Genomic DNA, 8657 nt, shown 5'->3' on the forward strand with positions numbered 1-8657 from the left:
CCTCTGACTTCATTCCCATATTTTCTAGGTCTTCTTGTAGCGATCTGCAATCTTCTTCTGTGCTTACTCTCTTGAGTAATTTGGCATCGGCAGCAAAGAAGTTCATGTAACACTTCACTCCTTCATCCATATCATTTATATATATGGCAAACATTAAAGGAGCCAATACAGAGCCTTGCGGGACGCCACTCTTCACATCTTCCCAGTTCGAGTTTTTGTCGTAAGTACCACTCTCATTTTTCTCCCACTTAAGAAATCCTTCATCCATTCCAGTAGCTTACCTTGTATTCCTCCTATTATTTCAAATTTTCTTATCAACTTTTTATGTGGTGCTTTGTCAGAAGCCTTCTGCAAGTCTAAGACGGCGCAATTTGCCCAGCCATCTCCTTCTTGTATTATCTCAATTAATTTCGAGTAAAAGCATATTAAGGTTGTGGTACACGATCTTCCACTTCTAAAGCCAAATTGCTTAGGGTTTAATATTTTATTCTCTTCCAAGTGTTTGATCCACTTGTTTCTGATAACCTTTTCGCATGTTTTTGCTACTGTGCTTGTAAGAGATACCAGTCTGAAATTTGTAGGATCCTCTGTTTCCTCCTTTATATATTGGTACTATGTTTGCATCTTTCCAATCTTGCGGTACCTTTCCTTTTTTGAGTGAAAAGTCTATTATCTTGTATAATTTGTCAGTTCGTCTATACACTCTTTCAGTATCCAATTTGTAATTCCATCCGGTCCATGCGATTTCCTAACGTCTAGGTTTTTTATTTGGTCTCTTATTTCTTTCTGGGTTACCTTTATTTCTTTCATTCCATCTTCCCAAATTTGTGAGCTCTCAATTGTAAAAACAGACCTGAAATGTCTGATAATAACTTCTGCCATTTCCGTGTCATCTATATATTCTTTATCTCCTTCACGCATTTTTACAATTTCGTGTTTGTCTTTTAATTTATCATTTACATATCTGTAAAAGAGCTTAGGTTGATCCTTACATTTGTCTACTGTATAATATCTTTTTCATAGTTTCTTTTTTCTTTCCTGCGTATATTCACATATTCGTTCTTAAGTTTTATGTATGTTTGCCATTTGGATGTTTTTTGTCTTTTTTCCATCTTTTCCTAGCTTTGTCTCTTCTGTCTTTAGCCTCACTGCACTTTTTCTTAAACCAACACTTTATATAAATATATTTTTGCTTCTTCTTTGGTACATATTTATCAATTCCTTCTTGGTAGTTTTCTTTGAATATGTTCCATTTGTCTTCCATCTTTGTTTCCTCTTTGGAGAATTTATCCCAGTTTGTGTTTTGGAAAAAAAAAATCTAAGTTTTACAAAATCCGTTTTGTTGTACATTAACCTTCCTTCTCTATGTTTTTCATTCCTTCTTACATCGTTTCGTTCTTTTAATTCAAACTCTATAAGTATATGGTCACTCTTTCCAAATGGTGTCTTATACTCCATTTTGTTCACAATATCCGGTTCAGAAGTTAATATTAAGTCTAGTTTCGACGGTTCCTCATTGTTTCTATCTCTAGTATTTTCCTTAACCCATTGACTTAAGGTATATTCGATGGTCATATCCAGGAGAATGTTGCTCCAAAGTTCTTCTCCCCCATTTACTATCATTTCTTCCCGGATTATATCCTTTGCATTAAAATCACCCATAATTACTCTGTTACCACCCTCTTTCAGTAACTCATTTAGCACATTCATTGTGTCTTCCAGTAATTTAGAGTGGTCACTATCAGACCAAGCCTATGTTTTTGGTGGCACATATACTGCTAGAAATTTTCTACTTTTCATATTTTTATTTACAACTTTAATCATGATTTATTCCACATTATATTTGCCTTCATTTATCTTTGTCACATTTAAACCCTTTTTGGTCAATATCATGACGCCTCATCCCTGTTTGTCTGTTCTATTTTTTGCCCAGTGGTTGTATAGACCCTGTCCCACCATACTTGTTGATAGAGGGCCTTTCAGCTTTGTCTCCACAATTCCCATAATGTAAGGTTTCTTTATTTCCAGATAGTTGTTTAGTTCATTAATTGAAGAGATCATACCGTCGATATTTGTGTATGCCACTTTTAGTTTCATATTTTTCTAGTGTACATTTTTTTTCAGTCTCAGGTCCAGTAGTCTCTCTCTCTCTCTCTCTCTCTCTCTCTCTCTCTCTCTCTCTCTCTCTCTCTCTCTCTCTCTCTCTCTCTAAAAAAAATCTTTTTTTCCGTCTCCGTTCTTTTCTCATTTCTGAGTGCCTTGTGTTTCTCTTTTTACTCATCACTCATTTCCTTTCTTATCCATACATGTTTGAATTTTTCGCTGTTTGTTAATCTAACCGCTTTCAATAGTACCTCCTCGGCTATCATTTGAGTTCTTAGTTTTATTTTCAGAGGTCTATGTTGTTTTTCTTTTGAGTATTTGCCTATACTGTGAATCTCGTCAATTTCTTTGTCAAAATTTTGCCCTTCGTCCTGAATTTCTTTCAGAATTTCCTTGGCTATTTCCTTTTCTTTTTTTCTTTCTGGTATTTATACATATCGTGTTTTTCTTGGATACCATGGACCACAATGCATTTATCTTTGTCAGCTGTATCTCTCACCCAACTTTCATTTTCTTTGATTACTTTCATAACTGTTTCTTTTGTATTTTCCTCCATCTGCTTTTGTACTATTTCTCTAAAGGTTTTCATGTTTTTTTTTTTTGTTTTTTGTTTTTTCAAGGTCTGTTTCCTTGATTGACTCTTCCACCTTTCCGGTCACTACCTGTAATTGCTCTTTGACCTCCTTTTTCAGTTCTTCATTTTTATTTTTATCCTCATTTTTCATTCTTTCGTTTTCTCTTTTGAGCATATCAATTTCGCTCTTTAGGTCACTTAATTCTCTAATCGTTTGCTCGTTACTCTTACGCAAAGTAATCAATTCCCTAAGTACAGCTCGGTAGTCCAATTTTAAATCTATGATTTCTTCCAATAATTCGTTTACTTCATGATTTCTTAATGCATTGCTATATCTAACTTCTCTATCTATATCTAAGCCTTTACCTATTTCTCCTGGATTTCTTTGAAAACCTGAAAAACTGTTGTTCTCCCACCTTTGATTTATTCTTGGTGTGTCAATTAAGCATGTCCTCTTGGGAATTACTCCTCTCGGTGACTCAACCTTACTTAAATCCAAGCCTCTCTTCATTGGTTCATTCAATATTTCTTCGTCTTTTTCCTTCTCCATTGTGCCAACTATACTTATTTCAAGAAATGGATTTAACCCTATCGGTCACACGAGAAACATAGCTTACACATCCCGCACAATAACAACTAGTGTTTGCGCGCGCGCGCGTGTGTGTGTGTGTGCGTATGTGTATTTACCTAGTTGTATTTACCTAGTTGTATTTTACGGGAAGGGGAGCTATGCTCGTGGGGTCCCGTCTTCATATCTCATTTTATCTAAACTATTTTTAAATTCATGTATTGTTTTTGCACACACCACTTTCTCATCTAACTTGTTCCAACTGTCTATTGCTCTGTGAGGAAAGCTGTTCTTTTTAAAATCTCTTCTATAGCTGTCTTTTTTTATTTTCTTTCCGTGTCCTCTTGTATTTCTGTCATCCCATTTTATCAGATTCTCTCTATCAGTAATTTCTATGCCTTTCATGATTCTGTAAATAGCTATCAAATCTCCTCTCTCTCTTCTTTGCTCTAGTGTCTGTAGTTTAAGTTTTTGTAGTCTCTCTTCATATGATAGTTTTGAGAGTATTGGTGCCAGTTTTGTAATTGCTCTTTGTATTCTTTCAAGTTTTTTTATACATTTTTTTGTACTTGGTGACCATATCGTTGCTGCATATTCCAATCTTGGTCTTATCAGGGTGATTAGGATTTTCCTCACCATTTCTTCATCCAGGTATGTAAATGCCACTTTGATTGTTCTTATTAAATTATAAGTTTCTCCAAAAATCTTATTTATATGTTTCTCAGGTGACATATTATTCATAACAATGACTCCCAGGTCCTTCTCATTTTCTACTTTTTTTATTCCTTCTTTTCCCAAATTATATGATCCTGTTATTCTGTGTTTGCTTTTTCCAAATTCCATTATACTACACTTTTTTGTATTGAACTCCATCTCCCACTTCCTACTCCATTCCTGTACTTTATTTAGATCTCTCTGTAGTGATTCACAATCTTCTTCAGTTTTCACTCTTTTCAGTAATTTTGCATCATCTGCAAAGAAGCTCATATAGCTTTCAATTCCTTCATCCATATCATTAATATATATAGCAAACATTATTGGGGCCAGAACTGTTCCCTGCGGGACACCGCTTATTACTTCATTCCATTTTGAGTGCTGATCTCTTATCACTACTCTCATTTTTCTTTCTTGCAAAAAGTCTTCCATCCAATTTAGCAATTTACCTTGTATTCCTCCTTCATATTCTAATTTCTTAAGCAACTTCTTATGTGGTACTTTGTCAAAAGCTTTTTTTAGGTCTAGAAATGCACAATCAGCCCATCCATCTCTTTCTTGTATTATATCTATTAGCCTTGAATAGAAACATATTAAATTGGTGACGCATGATCGTCCTTGTCTGAATCCAAATTGCCTTGGATTTAGTACGTTGTTTTTTTCCAAGTATTTTACCCATCTACTTTTGATAATTCTTTCACATATTTTTGCTATTGTACTTGTTAGAGAGACTGGTCTATAGTTGGTAGGTTCTTCTTTATTTCCTCCTTTATATATAGGTACTATATTTGCTTTTTTCCAATCTTCTGGAACTTTTCCTTCTTTTAAGGAACTGCTTATTATGCTATGTATTTTGTCTGCCAGTTCATTCCTGCATTCTTTCAGAATCCAGTTTGCTATTTCATCTGGCCCATGCGATTTTCTGACATCAAAATTACCCAAGTGTGTCAATATTTCATTCTTTGTTACTTCTATTTCTTCCATAGGGGGGACTTTTTCCTTCCACTCAATCTCTTCAGGTTGTATATTTTCCCTTGTAAACACTGATTTAAAATGTTTGTTCATAATTTCTGCCATTTCCATTTCCTCAGTGTATTCAACTCCTCCTTGTCTTAATTTCTCTAAGTCTTGTTTGTTTTTCAGTTTATTGTTTACAAATCTGTAGAATAGTTTTGGTTGATCTTTACACTTTTCTATAACATCTTTTTCATATTTTCTTTTTTCCTCTCTGCACTTTTGTACATATTCATTTCTATAACCAGTATATATTTTCCATTTTTCAGGTCTTCTGTCTTTTTTCCATCTGTTCCAGGCTTTGTCTCTTTTGTCCTTTAACTCCCTACAACTTTTGTTTTACCAGCATTTTACATATTCTTTTTCTTGTTTTTGTCTTGGGACATACTTTTCCACTCCTTTTTTGTAAATTTTTGTCAAAATATTCCATTTCTCTTCCACTGTTGTTTCTTCTTTGTATATTTCTTCCCAGTTTTCTTGTTGGAAGAATTCTCTTATTTTATCAAAGTTTGTTTTTTCATACATCATTCTTCCTTTTCTATATTGTTCATTTCTTTTCATATATTTTTCTTCATTAAGTTCCAGTTCAATCAATATGTGGTCACTTTTACCTATTGGTGTTTTATATTCAATCTTGTCCACTATTCTAGGTTCAGATGTAATTATTAAGTCTAGCCTCGATGGTTCTTCTTCATTTCTATACCTAGTGTTCTCTTGTATCCATTGTGTCATTGAATGGTCAGTAATCATCTCAAGTAGAGCATTTCCCCATGAGTCATCACCACTCTTTACTGTCATTTCTTTCCAGCAGATTTCTTTGCAATTAAAGTCGCCCATCATAACTATTCTTCCTCCGTCTTCCATTATTTTAGTTAATGCTATCTTTGTGTCCTCTAACATACTTTTATGTTCACTCTCCTCCCATGAGGCTGTTTTCGGAGGCACATAATTGATCACAAATTTTCTGCTCTTCTTATCTCGGTCTTCCACTTCTATCATAATCATCTCTACTGTATTCTTTCCATATATGACACCTTTCACGTTTATATCCTTCTTAGTCAGGAACATAACTCCACCCCCTTGTTTTTTCTCTCTGTTTCTAATCCAATAATTGTATGTATCATGTCCTACACTGTTGGGTGGTAGTGGGCCTTTTAATTTTGTTTCTACAATTCCCATTATGTCCGGTTCTTTTTCTTTCAAATAATCATTCAGTTCATTCAATCCTGTTATCAATCCATCTATATTTGTGTAAGACACTCTTAGTTTTCTGCCACTTCCATTGTATTCTCTGTTTCCCTTATGTTTTTCTTTAGTATGTCGAACTGCTTTATTTTCATGTTCACTACTCTCCAATAGAATCTCTCTTTCTCTGACTCCGTTCTTTCCTCGTTTTTTTGCCTTAGCTTCAATTCTTTTCTGCTTTTCTGCCTCTCTTTCCTCCTTATTCATTTCTCTTTTTATCCATACCTTTTTATATTGATCATTTGTTGCTAGTTTCCCTGTCTTGGATAGAATTTTCTCTGCTGTTGTTTGTGACCTGAATTTAATCTTAATTGGTCTGGTCTTATCTGTACTATATTTTCCGAGTCTGAATTTTTCCTCAATTTCCTTTATAATTTCTGGTTCATCTTCCTGAACTAATTTTAATAAACTGCTTACTCTTTCATTTTCCTCCTTGATTCTTGCGGTTCTATCTGGGTTATGTTTCTCTTCCATTCCTAATATAATTATACATTTCTTTTTGTCAGCTAATTCTCTTACTATATTCTCCTTCTGTCTCATCACTTTAATAACTGAGTCTTCATTATGTTCTTTCAATTGCTGTTTGACTATGTCAGTGAATGAAACCTTATTCCCTTCTTGAGTTATTCTCCAATTTTTAGCTTCTGTAGCTATTTTCTCTCTGTTTTCATTACTATTCTTCTTCAATTTCTCATTCTCCTCCTTTACATTTCCTAACTGTCTTTTTAGGTCCTCTATTTCTTCAGTTAAGTTTCTGTTAGCCTTCTCTAGTTGTTCCAACCTTTCAATTCTTTGGAAAATGGAGTCTACGTTACCTAACTTACGCTCCAAGTCCTCGATCACCTTATCAACTCTCTCCTCTAGTCTTATCAGTCGGGGGGGGGGGGTTGTGTCCCCCCCACCCTCTTTAAATCCCTGGAACATATTCTCGTCACTTTCTTCTGTATTGCTCCTCTCTATACTTCTAATCTTTACATTTTTATTAGACATTTGATCCTCGCTAAGTCTTTTGTTTACCTTCCGCTTGTCTGGCTGGGCAAAGTCTACTCCCTCCTCATTTCCTTCCATTTCCCTCAGTAATCCCTCCCCTTTTCCTCTTTCCCTACGTTCCCACTACTCCACGAGCAATTTCCCCCCCACCCTGCAAAAACACTAGGCACTTCTCTTTGCGTTGGGATCCACAGACTTCACTTTTCTTCAGAACGTCTTCTAAGCCGTCCATTCGTTGAAGTGTGTGTGTGTGTGTGTGTGTGTGTGTGTGTGTGTGTGTGTGTGTGTGTGCGTGTGTGTGTAAGGTCACAACATTACAAATGATCAGACTGGCACTTGAAATATATATATATATATATATATATATATATATATATATATATATATATATATATATATATATATATATATATATTAAACAGTTTTGAATATGTTCATCATCCCTTAGATGTCTATACTGGCTGTCATTAGGCGATTTTATTCAGTTGAAGGAAACCTGTATTTCATTATTAAACTTTTGTCAACCATATTCGGCTCCCTGGGGGTTAAGACTTTTGTTCAATTAAGGAAGACCAATATTGAAAAAATAAATAAAATACATAAATAAATAATAATACATATATACATACATATACCAAAGGCTTTTCCCCCTTATAATGGAGGTAGCCAAAAAACAAAGGCATGAAAACCACTCCCACCCATTCCAACCCTATCACAGTCCACTGCCCTCCACCCTCTTTCCTCCCTCTTATCTTGGCACTTCCTGGATGACGGGTCATCCCTGTATCTTGTTCATCCCTGTATCTTGTTATGGAAGTCTTGATATCTGACCTTTAAAGGTCAGATATCAAGACTTCCATAACTTTTTGTATTTACAGTTTAATGTACATAAAAAAACATACTGACAGTATTCTATATAATTCCACCATCTACATCTTATCAAATTTGGCAAAAAACAGTTTTGTCTTCATTTCATTGCGTCGTCTGCTATTCGAAACATTCCGCCCGTGCGCTTCGGGAAAGGTTCGGGGAATTCCGCGTTCGTGACGTCACAGTTGCCAAACAAACAATATTGTTATTCTGAATATCTAGACTTCGGAAAAGTGGTATGAGAGGCGCAATTAAAAGTGAATTTTCTGAATAAATTCTTCTGTAATAGGTAAAAACTTTATTTGTATGCTTTTAAAAAGTACTTTTTCGAGCAATACGATGATTTTTAGCGAATGGTATATCTGTTGATATCTGACCTTAAATGCTCACTTCCAGTCGCCTGCCACTTTCACCCTTTGTATATCTCATCACCTTACTTTTACCCACATTTATCTTCAATTTCCTTCTTTCACACACTCTCCCAAACTGTCACTAACTTCCTCAATCCCTCCTCTGATCCTGCTACAAATGCAGTGTTGTCCGCAAACAACAACTGGCTTATCTCCCACTTGTCTCCAT

The 8657-nt window shown here is 35.0% G+C and overlaps 1 protein-coding gene across 5 annotated transcripts in view; it reads right to left on the reverse strand.

Annotated features, from left to right (window-relative positions):
* The window catches only part of if (integrin subunit alpha inflated), a 354127-nt gene that overhangs the window by 43856 nt on the left and 301614 nt on the right, over window positions 1-8657 (reverse strand). The window lies entirely within an intron of this gene.

The sequence above is a fragment of the Oratosquilla oratoria genome, chromosome 19 (assembly GCF_046742065.1).
Source record: "Oratosquilla oratoria isolate Oo_2021 chromosome 19, ASM4674206v1, whole genome shotgun sequence".
Lineage (NCBI taxonomy): Eukaryota > Metazoa > Arthropoda > Malacostraca > Stomatopoda > Squillidae > Oratosquilla > Oratosquilla oratoria.